Source organism: Rhyacophila brunnea, unplaced genomic scaffold (genome assembly GCF_057557595.1).
Source record: "Rhyacophila brunnea isolate RB1 unplaced genomic scaffold, BYU_Rbru_1.0 scaffold_28, whole genome shotgun sequence".
Classification (NCBI taxonomy): domain Eukaryota; kingdom Metazoa; phylum Arthropoda; class Insecta; order Trichoptera; family Rhyacophilidae; genus Rhyacophila; species Rhyacophila brunnea.
Genome location: NW_028232945.1, coordinates 225,758 through 244,854, shown reverse-complemented (window position 1 = coordinate 244,854; position 19,097 = coordinate 225,758). Strand labels below are relative to the sequence as shown.

At 27.3% G+C, this 19,097-nt stretch overlaps 1 pseudogene; it reads right to left on the bottom strand.

The window, feature by feature from the left end:
* Positions 1-8,550: 8,550 nt before the first annotated feature.
* LOC147068679 (uncharacterized) lies at positions 8,551-9,522 on the bottom strand (annotated as a pseudogene).
* Positions 9,523-19,097: the final 9,575 nt, after the last annotated feature.

The window sequence follows — 19,097 nt, the reverse complement described above, 5'->3', positions numbered from 1 at the left end:
AATACGATTCATAAGTCTATGTTGAAGAATTTGATTTCAAAATGTTCTGAAGGTGACAAAAAATGCGTTCATTTTTCAGAAACACCGATAATGTCTACATATCTCGTTGCCTGGGCCATAGGGGATCTTTCTTACATCGAGACTTTTATAAGCGGAAATGAAAACAAGAAGCAGAATATTTGCCTTCGAGTTTATACACCCCGTGGGATGGAAAAAAATGGAAAATTTGCACTTGATGTTGCTCATGATTGTATTAAAATATATCAAGACTATTTCGCAATTGACTATCCTTTAGAAAAACTTGACATGATAGCCATTCCGGAATTCGCGATGGGTGCTATGGAAAATTGGGGATTAGTGACATACAGAACGAGTTCGCTTTTATACGATCCTCAAAATTCAACAATAAATACAAAAAAGCTTATTGCTGAAACAGTTTGCCATGAATTGGCCCATCAATGGTTTGGAAATCTTGTGACTATGAAATGGTGGGATGATCTATGGTTAAATGAAGGATTTGCAACATGGGCTGCTGCATTAGCCGTGAGTAAATTGGATAATAAAATAATTGATTATGATATATGGTCCTCATTCATAGCTAGTGACATGGAATATGGAATGGGAACTGATGCTTTGTTATCTTCACACCCGATAAAAGTAACTGTGAATGATCCAGAAGAAATCGATCAGATATTTGACGGAATTTCATATTCTAAAGGTGCTTCTCTAATAAGAATGTTGGATGATTATGTTGGCAGTGAGGTATTTAGGAAAGGACTTGAGAATTATCTGAAGAAATTTTCGTATGGAAACGCAACTACTGATAATTTATGGGAAGAAATAGGAAATGTCGCGGGAAAAGACATTAAAATGATGATGGATCTTTGGGTCACGAAATCGGGATTTCCATTGATAACCGTAAATGAAATAAGCGAAGGTGGGAATATTTCAGTTGCTCAAGAAAGGTTCGTCTTATCACATTTCGATAAAAAGGAATCAATTAGGGAAGATGAATCTAAAAGATTTAAAAATACTTCAATTGATGATTTTCCTTGGTTTGTGCCGCTCAAAATTAATTTTTATGATATAAACGATGATATAAGAAATAAAGCCATACCGGATCTTTATGAATTAACCTCAAAGCAAAACCCGACGGAAATCAAAATGAAAACGAATCTATATAGGTTAAATCACGAAGGAACTGGCTTCTACAGAGTTCTTTATAAAAATAACGAAAAAATGGTATTGAATCTTCTAAAATCAAAAATTCTTTCTTCAAGAGATAGGCTTAACCTCATGAACGATTATTTTCAACTCAGCATTGGTAGTTATATAAAATGCACGATTCCACTAGTATTTTCTCAAGAATTTAAAACCGAAGAAAATAATGATGTTTTATACTCGGTTCTCGGAGGCTTAGGCGAATTCAAAAGCATTTTCTACGACGATGATCACAATCGTGAAATAATCGAAAATTTAATTCTCAATCTCGTAAGAGAAAGAGTAAAAGATGTAGATATCGTCAATGGTGGAAAAGATATGAATGAAATGTCCATGAATATGTATATCATCGACGCTGCTGTTTCCAATAACGATGAACTTGCATTGGACCTCCTTATAAAGATATTCGAACAGCAATACGAAAAAGAACCTTCCTCAGTTCACCCAATTTTCAGAAAGGCTATGTTTATTTCACTTGTAAAACGAAACAAAGATGGAATATTCAAAAAGCTATGGGAAAAATATATCAATACAAGTGCCGATGATCAAAAAAACATAATATTATCCGCTTTGGGATCATCGAACGATGACGATAATGTTAATTTTTTGTTGATGGAGATTTTTGGAAAAAATATAAAACTTCAGGATAAAATTTACCTCTTCAGCTCACTCGCCGGTAACTTGAAAAGAAGAAACCAGATTATCGATTTCTCCATTGTAAACTGGCCTAAAATTCTCGAAATGTATAAAGGAACAGGGTCTATGATCGGTTATCTCATTGAAAGAGTCTTTGGAGCTGTGTCCAGTGATGAAATGCATTCAAAGGTCAATAAATTCTTTTCGGAATTGGATAATACTAAGCCCTACCAAAGAAGCATGGATAAAAGTATTGAGAGGGGTGATATTAGGAATAGGTTCAGGAAAAATAACAAAGAATTGATGGTATGAAACTTTAATAGGAAAATAAAACGAAGTCGAAAAAATTGTTTATAATCTTTTTGTAATTTTTATCTATAAATAAATTTATTTTTTAACATGGTCTACCTGAAGGTAAGCATACGAGCAAACAATAGGATTGAGGAAGACGCTTGAACTGATAACTCTTGAGATAAGAGGATGCATCGAGGAAGATTGTAAAGATGATGAGATGGAAATTTTTATCAGCCAAACCTTATTTTTAGAGCAATCTAATGTTTTCTTCTACAACTATAAAAGCTAAAAATCAAATTAACTCACAAATTAAAATCTGGATTGATTTATTAATGAAGAACATTTATATTATTAGTCCGCACGGCTAACAAGATTACTTAATTCTAAGTTTTTTCATCATGTACCAAGGAAAACTAATGCGTTACAGATCTTCGCTATATTCACTAGATTCGTTTAATCTGCCTTATTCAGATCCTTTACGCGCAGTATCTTAATTTTTTGCTCAAATTAATTGCTCGATCTACTCAGGTTTACTTTTAGTGACTTTAATTTTACTTTAAAATAGGCTTTGCTAAAGTACCCACCCATATTTCGTCTACCTCTATGTAAAAACCCGGCATATAGGTATATACTATTACATTAATATCAAACTGTTTTTAATGATTAATAATGTGTTTTTTTTCGTTGAGGCTTTATTTTAGACAATAAATTGAGAGTTGCACATATATCAAGCAACTTTCTCATAGTTTTTTTTTTATTTCGCAAATTAAAACACACATAATCATAATTAAATTTGAAAATTAAGAAAAGGTGAGAAAATATCACAATGAATAAGATGAATGTCTATATAGATATATTATTGAATTGCCAATAAACATAAAATAAAGAAAGTTCACATATCAGCACAGACACATTCACATGTATGAAAGCTGGAAATTACAAAAATACTTTTGCAAAATTTGAATGAAAAAGTTAAAGAACTGCAATATTTAGTTTCGTTTGCGAATAGATTATACGAGTCTCTATAATTCACTTTAGACAAGATACTTCTATTAAGTTCTTTTAGGTAAAAAAATATGGAGAAGCGCAATACTTGGTTTCCTTGTGCGATCGATTATAGCGTTTATGTATTTCATTTTAAACTCATTGCTTCTATTCAGTTCTTTTGGGTAAAAAAAAATATAGAGAAGCGCAATACTTGGTTTCGCTTGTGCAACTAATAAAATAGTTACTATATTTATTTTGAATTCAATTCTTCTATTAAGCTTTTTTTGGGTAGATAATTTACATGCTTCCCTTTCTTAATATCCATAAAACTAAATTATACATGATATATTCAAAATCAATGTTTTATGTTAAGAAAATACCCCAATATTATGTGGGGTATCTTTGTTAAAATGAAGAATCGGGCAGTAATATCAATACCAGGAAAATTATGAATATTCAACAAATTATATGAAGTTTCCCTTAGAATTATAGTAGTCGTGATTGAATGTCTTTTCAATGATTTTTATTAATTATATTAATATTTTACTTTAAATAATAAACATTCGTGGTGAAAATATTTTTTTAAAATCTTGATGATTATATTTTCGAGATAAAAATGTTTTTTAACATATTTTATATATTAAGATGGCAGAGTATCCCAAGCATATTTATCTCAGATTTATTATACCAAATGATTCTTAATTCATTTAACATATAATTTCAGCTTTCACCTGTAAAACTGAAACAATGAGCAATATTTCAATCCAAAAGTCGTATGAAAGTACATAAGCGTTTCTCAAAAAACTACTGGCATAATTTTATAACCTCATACCCCCCCTATTGATATACAACTCCGAATTTTATTTTGAATCAAAAAAATTCGATAAAATTTGAACTGAATCGGTCAAGAGCATATATATTGATAATATTATAGCTATTTTATCAATGTATATAGATACAGCGAGATCTTCTAATATATGAGGTTTATCTGGAATATTTACGAGTTGGTGAATGTAAGATTTACTCAACCAACTAAATTATATATTGAGGTTATGTTTTGAATATTAAAAATATCATGAATTATTAAAAAATTAAGCACAGATTTGATAATTTTCATCGCGAAAAAATCATATCTGGATTTTTTGCACAAGGAAAAATAACATTTCGCATTAAAAACTTGTGTATACAAGTTTATTATATCGATAGATCTACAAGAAAAAAATATTATAATTAATTACATTAAATAAATAGAAAATTTTAGTCAAGAGAAAAATAAGTAACAGCGAATTACAAGATCTATTAAAAAAAATTGCGTTTATTCGATACCGATATTATTGTATTGTAGTTGCCGTATTAAGATACGTAGTGAACATTTTGATTTATTTATACTGTTTTCAGATATATAACTCTGTTAGGCATCTGTAAGTACTATATTACGGACTAGCCACCCGGAAAATACTTGTAAGATGGATTTCTGTATATTAAATAAAAAAATTTATATATTTTTAGTATATTTAATAATATATTTATAAGACGTAGACGGGCATTTGTTTTACATTGAAAAACTTCTAATTATTTTAGCAAGCTAAATGTATTACACAGTCACATTAACCCTAGAATATATTAAGTGTTCAGATTAGTGCAAACGTATTATATAATAATTTGATAAATATACCGATTCGTGGAAATGAATGTTTGTTTGTCATCTTTATATCAGTGAAAGAACAAATTAATAAAAAAAATATAGGCAGGGGTGGGCATTTTTTTTGCGAATATGTATTTTGAACATAATTATAAATGTTCAGATTTTAACATGCTTTTTCCGGCTGGTAAAAAATATAATTGAAATTTCTTGAAGTTTGAATTTCTTGGAGACATTATTCTAATGTACGAATATATACGAAATAAATGTCTTTAGATAAAAATAACGTTTTCAGGTTACTCAATTTTTTACATGGTAATAATAATTCTATGTATCATCCAAACACACATCTTATAAATTTTATTTTGTAAATTTTGATGACATAAGACCTCATCTTTTATTTAATTGAAAACATAAAAATCAAATTCATCTGTAAAAAAATATATATCATAACATTCGAGGTTTTGGTTTTGGAATAAAACGGTAAAAAACCTTTTATATGTAATTAACAGAAATAAATTGCAATTTAACGCTTATTATTTAAAAAATAATATACATCGATGAATATTTTTTTTATTTATGTGTTAATTTTATTTTTATAAATTTTATCTATTTAGACGTGGTCAGCCTATTAGAAATATTGCACATCTTCTTGATGTACATCGATGAATAAAAGTTATTCTTGTACAATATAAGTTATAAGTTTTCTGATGCAAAAAATATTAATTTGGAACGTAAATATTATAGATATTTGAAACTATCAAGAAAAAAATTACCTAATATAATGTATAAGATGAAAGTGACTTTTTAATATAATTATATAATGGTAAAAAAGTCTGAAAATTATATATTAGGAATGAACTAATATAGAAATCATGCAAAGAAATATGAAGTTTTAATTCGGGCTTTGTCTTTGCATTGATTTTGAATAAATACGATAATACTGCATTTCCGGTGAGATCAATATTATTTTTATATTATCTAGCTTAGTTTGCTTTTTTATTAATAAAAATATTTGCATAGAAATTATATAATTATATTATTCTAATTTTTTGCTTGCATTCGCGATTTATCGTTCTAATATAATTATGTCTTTCATATAAAATTTTTAAAAAATACACTTAGGGCAACATTAAAAAAAACCAAGAGTCCATAAAAACGGCTAATACAAATTCGAATAAATTAGTGCGTATTTAGTATGCATATGATCCTATAAATCAAATTTTAAACATAAAATAGGCGTATATAATGGAAATGAAAAATATAATAATTTTTTAAATAGTATTGTTGTGGTATTGATATGATAATTTGCAAACAATTCACCTAAAAAATCCAATGCTATACGCACAACATTTAAAAATTATAATCTAGACTTTTTTTTATTTTCAAGTTGCGAAAAAAACACACTATGATCATTGCATAAATTATGAAATTTCCGCTCATGATCAAAAAAGAACTAATATTTTGATAAGAAAAAATCCAATTAAACTATAAAACATTTTCGGACATAGATTTTAAATTTAAGTCTGCAAATATCCAGCGCTTTAGTGTGATCAATTGTGTTTTTATATGTTTTATTAGCCTTACGCTTTTATTTGAGAAAAATGCTAGATATCTATAATAAAAACCACAAAAAAACATATAAATTTAGATTTTTTTTTGTAATTGTTTAGATGCCCGATATATCAGATGTGACTTTTCCTTGTGAATATTTGTTAGATTTACTTAATAAGATTAAAAAAAGACAGATCATCTATATTGATCAAGTAAAACGTTTGTAAAATATAGAAGAGACAATAATCACATAATAATATCTACCAGATACATCTTTTTTTAGTTAGCGTATTTAAAATAATTTTTTAGATAATATTGATCATAGTAAAGTAAAAGTAAACATTTATGAATATATAATAAGATCAAAACTTCTATTGGAAATTTTTTATTTATTTAAATTTTATTTATCGAATATACTTGAATATAAGTGAATTAATACCCTACATTGCTTAAATTATATATGAAAATTGAATATTTTTTATATCACAGATAGAATTGATTAACGTATATATAGTCTTTTTGATGAAGAAAAGGTATTTTAATAAAAATGAATACATTAAAAATAACAAATTTATGAAGTTTAAATATATAAGTTAGACTTATAATATTCTAAACATGGTAAAAGTACACAATTAAGGTCATATATGATATGAAATTACCACTAAATATATTTATTTTATTTTATAAATTAGTTCACAGAACCAAAGGTGAATAAACGGCAGTTTTTTTTACAGGATTAATGATTTATATATAAAAAATATTTATAATATCAGCAAAGGTAAAGAAAAAAAAATTAATATATTGTAAAAATAAAGAAACTATACGAAATACCAAAACCTTGGCGTAAAATAGTCATCAATAACAATTGCATTCTTGTTTGTTGCATTATGTAAGGGTTGAATAGTCCAAAAAAAGGATTTTCTTCATTAAATTTACAACTATTCCCAAGATTAAATACAAAGATTTGTGAAGCAGATCAAAATATGTTTTATTTAAGAAATTTGATATTTCATATTTTATACATGGCGAAAGAAGTCTTATTTCATTTTTGGAAAAGTTTTGGTAAAAAAACACGTATATCTAAAATAATTGTTTTAAACATCTTATAACCCTACTATTTTAAAAAAATTGATAAAGTGACATTTAATCATTTTTCCATAATGAGTATAAAAAATACTTGTGATATCAGGGTAAAAAAAATTGCATATAAAAACGAAAAAATTAGTGCCGTGTAAAAAAAAGTTACATATATGATTTTAGAATGCAATAATTTTTTATATATTTTTTTTAATTCATTTGAATAAGTTGAATTGTGAGTATTTACATCAAATTAAGCATTCGGAAAATATTGTAAAGCATATACTTATCAGTCTAAGCTAAAGAAATAACTCTGATCAATCTATTTATTAAAATAACCATATAACTTTTTTTTAACAAAATTAGGTTTTTATATATTGTTTAATTTGGCTTATTAAATGATATTTCGTTTTAATACAAGAAAAGTCAACCAAAGTATCTCAATATAAAATTTATTATAATAGGCAATTAAATTTACTATAAAACGAATTATAAGAAATTTATATAAAAATAACTAGCAGGGATAATATTAGAAACTAGAATATAAATATATATAAATTTATAAGGGAACATACAGATATTTTTGTAAATAATAAAAAGAATAACTTGATTAGATTAATATAAACAGGAATAACTAGTATCAAAAGCCTGACATATGCTGAAAATTAGAAGCTATAAAAATATAATTTACCGACAAATGAATTCTCTCATATTTATAAATGCTGAACATGGATAGTACCACAAGTTATAACATGGGATAGTGTGGTCACAAATAACCATGTAGCGTATATTAAAGAGTTGTAATGGCTAATGAAGCAGAAGATACATATAAATGATAGAATCAAGGAGAATACTGGACTAATAACCATTGAAAGAAAAAGAAGATACATTGAGGAAGATTGTAAAGATAAGGAGGCTGAAAGAAGCATTGAACAAGTCTGGCAACAAAGGAATAGAAGATTTTGCTTGAACAAATTTAAATGGCCAAAAATCGAATTCATCGATAAATAAATACCAAAAAAATAACCTATCCGAAAAAAGACTCCTAGTAATGTAAATATTAAATTATAAACAAATTTTGATATCACAAATTGAAATACTCGTATATAATCTTGAGTTATTAAACATTTAATACAATTTCATTTATTGATAAAGGAGGATATACAGTCCACAACTCTTTTAGAATATGCATATTCATTATCATACCAGATTATTACTTTAAAAAAATTTTCATTTAGTTGAATTGAAGCTTTTGCGTCAAAAATAGAGCTATGAGGATTACCATTAAAATCAGAACTCACAACCAAATCTTCAGTTACATGGATTATGTTTTTAAAGTTTCCTTCAGCTGCTAATTTCATTTTTTCTGTAATTTCCGAAATACTGGTTTTATTTTTAGTTCGAAAGGTAAAATCCACAACACTTACATTTGCAACAGGAACTCTTAACGCCATTCCTGTGAGTTTCCCTTTTAGTGCAGGAATGACTTGTGACACTGCCTCAGCAGCACCCGTACTTGCTGGAATAATATTCTGAAGTGCACTTCTTCCACTCCTCCAATCTTTAAAAGACGCCGAATCTACAGTTTTCTGTGTTGCCGTACAAGCATGAACTGTTGTCAAAAACCCTTCTTCAATTCCAAAAGCTTCATGTATTACTTTTGCAACTGGTGCAAGACAATTAGTAGTACAACTAGAAACACTAAATATCTTTTCGCCTTTGTATTCATGCTGATTAACACCATATACATACATCGGAGCATCTTTAGAAGGTGCAGTAATACACACTTTCTCACATTTGTGCTTTTCACATTTCTCTTTTGTAGTAAATAAACCACTCGCTTCAATCACAACATCAACTTTCCATGGAATTTCTTCGGGATTGCGATAAGAAAAAAGTTCCGATTCGATTCCATCACAAATCATCTTATTTCCATCGATCTTAATCTCTTTTCTTAGTGGTCCGAATGTAGAGTCATATTTTAAAGTATAGGCAAGGTATTCAGGTGTTAATAAAGGATCATTTATTTGAGAGACTTCAATTTTACTATCAAGAAGTATTCTGTACACAGTTTTTCCTATTCTACCAAACCCATTTATTCCGACTTTCATTGTGATGTTGAAGGTGTGAATATTTGTTGGGTTTGTGATTTATTGACCCTTTATCAGACTAATTAAACGCACCCTGTAATTAAATAGGAATTAATGACAGATAATATATCTAAACTTGAATTTACAATTTTTACCATATTGACCTAATTAAAATTTGTATTTAAAGTTTGAATAATTGGATACACTTTATAACACAAAAGGATTATATTAATTATGATCACTAATGTTTTATTTATTATCTAAATAATAAAAGATTTTATAATCCATAAATCGGTAAAATATCGAAATAATTATATATATTTTTTTTTAACAATTTAAGGTAGAATTATAAATTAATTACTTTGTTTATTCAAAAATATACATTTATCATACGATATATCAAATGGAATCATTTTATGCATTAACAAATAAAAACGGTACCTATAATTTTTTTTAAATCAAACTAAATCTTTTTAAAATTTTAAACTGAATTGAGAATTAAAAATATAGGAAGTATGACATCTTGGAGAATGAAATTGGTTTAATTTACAAATGTAAAACAAGAATAATACCATATGTAATGACTTGGGACAGGGTGGTCACAAAATTCATAAAAAATATGTTAAGGAGTAAAAAATCCCGGACGAAGTAAAAGCATACATGTAAGCTCTCACACACCGCAAGACACTTGAACTTATCCCATTTGAGAGAAGAAGAGTAGTTGATGAAGATAGATCAGGGGAAGGTGTCAAAAGATGCATCAAAGAGTTGTGCAATATTCCCAATGGGCTGACTAAGTCTAAATGATAAAAATGATTTTAACTCATAAATAAAAAACCTTATAAAAAATTTTAATATTATTTAAATGTATTTATAAGATGTTATCTTGGTATGAGAAAACCTTGAAACAATAGGTCATAAAAGGAGGAGGAGGAGAGGTATTGAAGAAGACTTTGGAGAGGAGAAGATAACCGAAAGTATAAATTCGCTGTGCGTGCAGGGTATCAAGCAAGTTGTTCTCAAGAACAAAAACTAAAATTATAAACATAAATTTGGCCCACAAAATAAAATAGCTTGATATGCTGTTTATGTAATTTTTATATAGGCTATAAATAATTTGACATAAGTGTGAGTGATATTAAAATTTAAGAACACGAAAGTAAAAACAATTTATATATCCGAATAAAAAAAAGTTTAAAGAATAATCGTATCAATAACTCTTGACTCAGAGATAAACCCACTAAAAGTTCTTCCCTCATTAATTTATAATAAAAAATAGGAATTGTTGAAAAAATCAACAGCGAAGAAAAATAAATTGAAATTTACGATATAATAAGTAACCGGTATAGAATTAACAACCAAATTAATCCCTTGCGCCTTTTATAAAATGAATAATATTGGGTATGAGAAACATTGCAACGATTTATTGTTTCTAGGATGAAAATTGGCTTACTAGGTGTGATTTTAATAGTATTTTTCAAGACAAAAACATAGAAAAACTCTCGTAAATACATATCGAATAATTTTTTTAAGCAGGTATAGAATCTAAAATAATTATGTGATCTCCAGTATAAGTAAAATAAAAAATATTTGCTATGTCCTATAGGTATATATTGAAGCATAAAACCTTATAAATCTGTGTTGATATGTTATAACAGAGATTTTAACCAAGAGATTAATGGCTTTGATCATGCCAATCGGGTCACGGCCACGAGGTAATATCCCTATCATACCAAATATCCCTTGATTTTTTACGTGCTTTAGGTAATCGCTTCAAGCTGTTATAGCGTCATATTTAAATGTATATTTCAACACGATATATTAATTTAACTTTAGGTCAGTATCACAGTGTTTGCTGTATTCCTTGGTGCTGGGAGCCATTAAATACCAGTTTAGGTAATTTATCGTTGCTCTTGCGTGGTGAGGATTGGAATCTTTAAATATTTAAATTGAAGCTCAGTCTACTTTATACATAAATCAACCGTCGAAACTAGATACTATAACAAAATTAAATTACAGGGATGTGAATTTTTGTAAATAATCCCATATTAATAACCAAAGAGAAAATACATGCGATCTATAAAGTAGAAAGGATATTGTATTTCATGTCTCTGCATAATTGATATTCGAAACAAATCGAGAGAGCATTCTTCAAATGAAAGTTTTAAATTGAATCCCACAATACCAATACGTGATATTTTTTTATACTGCTATCGGAAATATAATAGTGATATTGGGGAATCTAACTGCTGTAATGTTTCTAAAAACGTTAAATAGAAGTTATTTACCGAATAAAAAAAGTGATTGTCATAATTAACACGATATTTAATTTAAATGTTCATCTTTTATTTTTCCATTTATTATCTTTTACTTATTATACTAATCGGCATTAAGTTTGAATTTTACAGCATTATACTATGTAATTTAAGCATACATACTATTTATATGCTTGAATTAAAATTTTACTGTAATTTTATTTTAATTATTAAGCCCATCCTTTTTTAACTGCTAATGTAGTAGATTTTGTTATAAAATTAAATTAATTTCTTTACACATACACCAATATTTATTATTTGTGTAACTTAAACTTTAGGCGTTTTAATAAACGGCGTAAAAAATGTTATTTTTAAGACCTGATTGACATTAATTTCAAGTTTAAGACAAAGATAATTTCACATGTTGTAGCATGGATGGTTTCGTAACACAATATCATAAAAAAAGAGCTCGAAGCCATAAATAAAATAAAATAAAATCCAATCAAGGCATATATTCAAATTATAGGATTAAGGGAAAACCTTGAAATAATAGGTCTTAAGTAGGATATACACCAGGATAGAGTAAGATAAGAGAATGAAGTCATGATTATAGTGCTGAAATTCAAACCTGGAAAAATAAAATTTTAAGGCTTTTATCGCGTGTTTAAAATATGAGTTTTTCATATTATAAAATTTAAGATTATGCTCATATTTGTTTCGTAGTAAAAAAACAGCTCGAATTACTTGAGCCCGTTTAATGGGGCGTATAAAATAAATTGAATTTGCGCAGACTACAATATATCATTTAAATATATAAAAAAATGATTGAAATTTCAATTTGATAGTGTAAGCAGGGTATGCGCTACGAGAATATCCATATCCAGCAATAATGGCTTTGATTATTTGAGCTTTTAATCGATATTATATTTTTATTTTGTCATGCTTTTTGTTCAAAATTATTTTGTGAAAACCTAAAAGAAAATATTCAAGCATGAAAAAAATATACAATATTTCTTCAAATATGTGATAATAGAAAATAATAGGCATAAATATATATTAAGAAAATTTTTTACTAGAACAAATTAAAGAACCTTATTATCATAGATACTACATTAAAAAAATTAATAGTAATAAAGAGTTAAAAAACGTACGTATAGAATTCTAATCTGCTTGATAATGAAGTAATATGAGTAATCAGACTTTAAGTTTATTTATTGATTTGTATCTTCTATAGTGAAACGGATACATTTTAATTATCGAAACATAGATAAAATCAAGCTCAATATAAATCCGATAAAGTTTTTATCGAAAAATTTCTTTTAAAATTCAATTCCCTTTTTTACAAGAAATTAAAGGATAGTATTTTGACAGAGAATATATTCTCCGATGAGAAGATTTTACATTAATCTATATAATACAAGAAAATAAAGAGCCAAATGATTTATATTCCGTAAATTCTTGGTAATAAACGATGCTTATTTATAGACTTTAATGTTTCTATATATAGATGATACTCGTTTTATAATAAATATATATAAGATCTTACAATTATAATTTTTTATTTGTTATTAATGCCCAAAAACTTTTTTTTGCAAATTTATAATCACTATTTTAAAAATTAGACATGTAAAACTCTAGATTCTCTAAAGTAAATGTTTAATGTATCTTGTATTTCTTTTTTTTATCACTAAAATATGCTTGCTATTTCAGGCTTATATTTTTAAATTTTCATGATAGAATTTTTACACTTGATCTATTTGAGAGTCGAGAGCAAAATTTTAGTGTTCGGTGGTACAAATGCTGTCATGGTGAAAATTTTTGCAAAGCTCTGCTATATTGAATAGTCTCAGATAATAGAAGATTTATACAAAAGTATAAGTCTGCAATTTAATAAAATGGTTTTTATATAACGATGGTTGGAATACTTCTGTAATTTTAAGAAATCTTTTCTATTGGGTTAAACATATAGATAAGCAATTCCGACATAACTTTAACACTAAATTATCCTTGTCTGCGGACGTAACATATAAAAATTCTTTCAATAGGAGCTTTTTTATTTCATATGGAAAATATTATTCATCGGTATAAAATATTTTTTGATAAATGCTTGTTGAAATTTACCCCAAAAATGCTATAATTAAACAGAAAAGACGCTGATATCATTTATTCCGCGATTTATTGTTTCATCTATATGCTTAAAAATATCATTTTTATAAATTTATAAATATAATTCGAAAAAATCATAGACAATATTGGCACTCGTTATGTAGGATTATGATTAAAGGTATTTTATTTACTCCAATGTAATAATATTTGTTTGCTTTACTCAAAATAAATATAATTTTTTTATATTTTTTTTATAAATTTTAAATATATTTGATTTATATGTACGAGTATCATAATGTGGAAGAGAAAACACAAAATAGAAACTAGTATAATATCGACATATATTTTAGTAAACCCATAAATTCAGATAAAATTATAATGCACCGACTAGGAAACCATTTCCTGTGCCTTTATTCTTATTAGTGCGCAGAAACCGCGAAAACACTTCAATAGAAAGATCAATATCTTTAATAATAATATTTATTAGCCTCCATTAATCTTGCAATTTCAATATAGCCTACTTTTTTTTAGGCTGGAACAGTTTGAAGCACGGTGAAATCGTAGGACAGAAAATTATTGACACCTAAAGGATGATAAAAGCATAAGATCACTGCAAAGTTTACTCAATGTTTGTTTTAAATATCCAAAAAAAGTGTATAAAGTATAACTATAATTCACGTTTTTCATACAGTTATTTTTTTAAAAAATATTACCAGCTATTTCTCTCTATTGTGATTTGAAAATAGAGCTATTAATTTTTATGTTTCTTATGTCTATATGACACTGCTCAACTTTTGATAATGGCCAAAAATTCAATAGTATTTAGAAGTGTATATACGAGGCAGTTAGGTCTTGTCAAATAGAGTATTTTAAAAAAGCATTAATTAGAGACTTCTTGTTGTTAAGAAAGCTTAGGGTAAATATATGCTCTTTATCCTTTTCACGTTTTTTTATGACATAGAAGTAAAGTAAACTAGCTGAAAGTTTATTCTCGGATTAATTCGCTAGTATTACCGGCATCAATGTTTCCAAAGCATATTTTTTTATTTTATAATCTTTAGCGCGGTGATAAACATATTTAAAAAAATGCTGAAATAGTTATAACACGGTTTTTTATGTTTCACAAAGCATGAAAGAATATGATTAACAAGTTATAGAAAATTTAAATGTTTGTCACTGGGAATTTTCGGAGTTTCTTATAGTTTAAATTATGTTTTAAAGTCAAAACCTTAAATTTTTTTGTACAAAAAAATAAATTTAAATTTAATATTCTATAAAACCCTTATACTTTTCATTAATATAAATGTTGATTTTCGATATAATAAAGATGTATATGTATTCTTTTAGAAGCAATTTCATTGGGTGTAAGTTGCTGCGTTGCTTTTAAATGTAACAATATAGCTTTAAAATATTTCATATATGGTTTAATTAGACTTGAATTATTTTCCATATAAAAATTTTTCTTACCAATGGTATCCTATTATCATGTTTCTGCTAAAATAATAAATTCTTCAAACTTAAATTCTAAACCGGATTATGCATAAATATTGTAGCAGCAATTCCTATACTTTATTAGTTTTGAGGGTTTTTTGAGTTTATAGCGAAATTCAATTATAAAAATATTAAAAGTAGTGGATTAGAGAAAACGCAGATTTCAATCTGGATAACAAATAATAAGTAGAAATGGTTTAATCCAATTTAATTAAATCAAAAATAACATCCCTCAGTAAATTCATGTATTTATATAATAAAAATTTCACTTAAAAATCACCCTTCAGTTCTGTATTTTTCCTTTAAATTTAAAATGCTCTTCAGTTCATCATGGTAGAAATCAAAGGCTTGTGCATAAATAATCGTATAATATTAAAAAAATATTTAGGACTGAATTTATTATCTAATAAAATTTGAGCTCAGAGCTACTTACTCTTATGCTAAAAATTGTTTTCTACAGATTTGTTAATTTTTTGTATATATTGCTATCATCAAATTATCTTTTTGTTAATTTCATATTTTATGCCAGCAACGAATAATTTTTTGTTGCAATTACATTCTATCATGTATAGTGCATCTATTATATTTTTAGGTGAACGTTCAATATTTTTTCTTGGTTTTTAGTTTTACATTGTCTCATTTAACTATAAAATGTACCCCATATCCTACATATTCGCTGGAATCATTCAAAACGATATGAGAATAATCCTTCTTTGGTAAGTATGCTTATTTACATCTAGATTTGATAAAGTCGACAATGATACATAATTTTGCATAAGAAGGTAAAAATTGACTATTTTTATAATGGAACAAGGGAAATGCAAGTGAAAGTAACATTCTTTTACGCAATAATGCATGTGATTTGGTGCACAATTTACATTATAGTATGGATTGAAGAAGCATTCCGCGTAATTATAGACTTTCTGGTTGCATGATGGCATAAAAAACATTGCAGCTTGTGTTTTTCTTAATTGGTTTTTTTTATTTGGGCTAAATCACAAGCTGAAAATCATTCATCTACAAATTTAGTTCTTCTGATGATCAAATTAAAGACCCGATTTCATTTCTATTTTTGATTGCCGCGGTGGAAGGTTTGAAGGAAACTGATAGTGGGTAAATTTTTGACAAAAAAATTTCGTTTTAATTTTTCATGGTTGAGAGTTAGGCAATTTAAATAATTTAGAAGAACATAATATATTTTGTAAGACTTTTATGGGAAATTAGTAATGTTTAGAAAAAAAACCAGAAATTCATTACAAAAGAATATTTTGTTTTATAAGACCTTTAGAGAAAAGATAATTTCATTTTATAAGACTTTTAGAGAAAAGATAATTTTAATATGGACCATAAATATCCTTATGAATTTTTGGGGCTTGAAATAATTTGAATGAAAGGCATCAATGGCTCCCCTGATTCATGCTTTAAAATCTCTATATTTATCCCCAAATTCTTTTCAATATACGACTTACAACAATTTAAAGTTTCTTCTTCTTCGACAGGAAGATAATTTTCATTTTTATGATAAAAATCCATCGCGAAAGAGGTCAATATCATTTTATTTTTTTTATCATATGTTTTCACAATTTCTTTAATGCGCTCTACATTTCCTTTACATTCGATTAGCGCTTTTTTTACGGTTGAATATTCGTTATTTACCCCAATCAATATTTTCTCAATTGGTAAACTAACTTTTTTTAGTTTAAACTTAATATTTTTCAAAATTTTTTTCATCCATTCAACATACCTCTGAAATTTAAGTTCCATTTTTTGAATTTTTAGTTCCGCTTTTTTTATTTGAGGGAATTTTAAAGCAACACCGTCACAGAATGAAGGTATAATTGGATATAAAAGAGTGATAGTTGTTGATATCCATAAATCAATCACCACACTATTTTCCTTTCCTCCAATATTTAAGAACATTTCACGAGCATTGAGCATTTCGTAAAAACAAAATTTCATCACGTTTCGGAATTGCATGTTCTCATACGCATCTACAGCATTATTGAAATTATCTATGATAGCTTCATAAAGGTAATTTTCGACAAATGATGATTCAAGGTGTTTTTTAGTGAAAAAATTGGTTGGTCGTGAATAAATGCTCGCATCATCCAATTTTCCATCTCTAGAACCTCTGGTTTCGTCAGAATAATATCCATTTAATATTTGAAGTAAACCATGCAGCCTGCATACAAAAGCCTTTGCATTTTCTTCCAGAAAATTCGCATCTTCATTTGCATCACCACAAATGGAGAGACTCATTCTTGTTGCAGATACACCGTATAGGGAAATGCATTCATCAGCTGTCATAAAATTTCCGGTACTCTTGCTCATTTTCTGTGAGTTTAACATCAAATGTCCGTTTGTATAAATCCTTTTTGGCCAGTGCTTTTCTGGGAGAAGTGCGCAATGATTCATAATATAAAAAACGAGATGGTTTTTAGTGAGATCCTTTCCTGAAACTCTTAAATCAACAGGATAGAAATGCAAAAAGCGTAGTCTAGCATTCTCAGCAGCCATATTTATTTTTTCATCCATTTTATACTTTTTACCAAGAATAACAAAATCCCAGAAATCATCGTTTATAAACTTTTTCTCAATAATTTCGTTGTCTCCATAAAAATCAGAAAAAAGAAGGTCTTTAAAGGTGTATAATATCATGTAAATAGTTGAATCACTTAAAGAATCGATGAGATATTGTTCATCAAAGGGTATTTTTGTCCCCAAACCAAAAGATCTGCTAAATCCCCATTTTCCTATCCAATCAAGGGCTTCATTTAATTTATTACGGTTATCTTCTGTCAATGAAACCATATTATCGATACATCTTTTTGCGCTTTTTTTCCATTCTAGGTTATTATAGTCGATGAACCATTGGTCGGTTAGAGAAACAACGCAAATTCCATTTGATCTTGATTTGACAAAAGATGCAGGCTCGTGATATCTAAGAATATTTGCTGTAATATTAAGGGTCATATTTTCTTTGTTAATATCGTTTAACTTTTTAGCTTCTTCTTCATTTACTTTCACAAAATGTGTTTTGGCTTTTAAATAGTCAATTAAAATTTCTTTATAATCATTGTCGCTTTCGTTATTAAGATCTTTATCATTTAAGTTAAAAGATAAGATCTCTTTCAAACCGGCTACCTGGTACTTTAAATTCAAATAACACTTTTCGTCGACAATAAAATACTCACTTTCATGCTTAAAAACACAAAATACACCTTCGGCCGTACCATCTCTAATACATAAATTTATATAAGCATCTTTAAATGATTTTCTAATCCTCAAAAGATCAACCACAGCTGGAAGAACACCCTCGCCTTCCGATCTATCATGATCAAGGCAGGGCTGTGAAGTCAAAGGATCATAAATAGTGTATCGCTTTCCAAATGATAAAAAACCCTTCTCCTTAAGTCTTTTAAACTGCCATCTTACAAAAGAATCGTAATAATAATTTCTTTCTGTAGTTATAAAAGATTTTGAAAAATCTATCATCGAATGAAAATTTTTAAGCGTGGTGACACAATGATCAGGAAATGTTGAAATCCATTTTAAAGGGTCGATAAATTCTGGAATACACTCGTGTTTTATGCCAATAGAAGCAAGGATTGAGGTGACAGTGTGTGGCTTTTCTAATAATGTTGATAAACACCTTTCGGCGCACAATTGCTTTTTATTTACCACTTCAGAATCAGTGCTTTTTTCAGATTCTGACAGTTCCAATTTTGACAATGAATCTATATT